Here is a 964-nt window from a genome sequence, read left to right as displayed (position 1 = left end):
AAAAAAAGACAAATTATTTCAAAAAAAGAAAAAAAGAAAAGGTTTTTAGTAATTAAAAAGAAAATGAAAAAGTTAAAAAGAATCATAAAATTTCAAAAAATAATAAGCACTTAAAAAAGGTCATAAAAGTAAATAATAATAATAATAATTTTAAAAAATGTTTTCAGAATAGAAAAAAAAAAGATTTTCAAATATCACATCAATTAAAAAATCATTATAAAAAATTTTCAAACAAAAATAATAGATTTTCAAATATCAAAAAAATTTTAGAAAGAAAAAAAAATCATAAATAGATTTTCAAATATCATAAAAGTTTAAAATAAAATCATAAAAATAAAAAATATCAAGGAATGACATAGAATATGTCAATGTGTAAATAAAATAAACAAATTGAAAATTTTAAATGTAAAAAAAAAAAAAAAAAAAAAAAAAAAAAAAAAAAAAAAAAAAAAAAAAAAAAAAAAAAAAAAAGAAAAGAAAAGAAAAAGAAAGGTGTGGTCATACAATCAATAACCTAAATGGAGCAAGGCTAAGGTTAATAAGATATTGGCATTTGTGCAGATCACTTGCAATATATATAACCCTGGGGTTTCTTAATAAACCCATTTTACTTGAATAAAGCATGATTCCATATAAAAAAAAGCTTCCCTCTACTCATATGGACTTGTCAGGGCAACTAGTTGATTCACGTCGTCCTTCTTGTCTACCCGAAGTTATCCCTCTCCAATTAGTCAAGATTACCTAACTAGAATGGAGCCGAGTTCATGAGACCCGACTAGCAGTGATCCACCCAAAGCAACATAAGTTCATCAGATGGAAGCAATGCAAGATGAAATGGTCGAGATTAATCAGGCCATGGCACAAATGATACAGTGGGTTCAAAATCAGTCCCAGATTGATTCTGCTCTCACCTTAGGTGAGCAAGAGCATACTAAACTTGTGACTCCTTGAGGGGCATCCACCA

This window comes from Macadamia integrifolia, chromosome 10 (assembly GCF_013358625.1).
Source record: "Macadamia integrifolia cultivar HAES 741 chromosome 10, SCU_Mint_v3, whole genome shotgun sequence".
NCBI classification, from domain to species: Eukaryota; Viridiplantae; Streptophyta; class Magnoliopsida; order Proteales; family Proteaceae; genus Macadamia; species Macadamia integrifolia.
The sequence above is the reverse complement of the archived record's forward strand: the minus strand, read 5'-3'. Positions refer to the sequence as shown.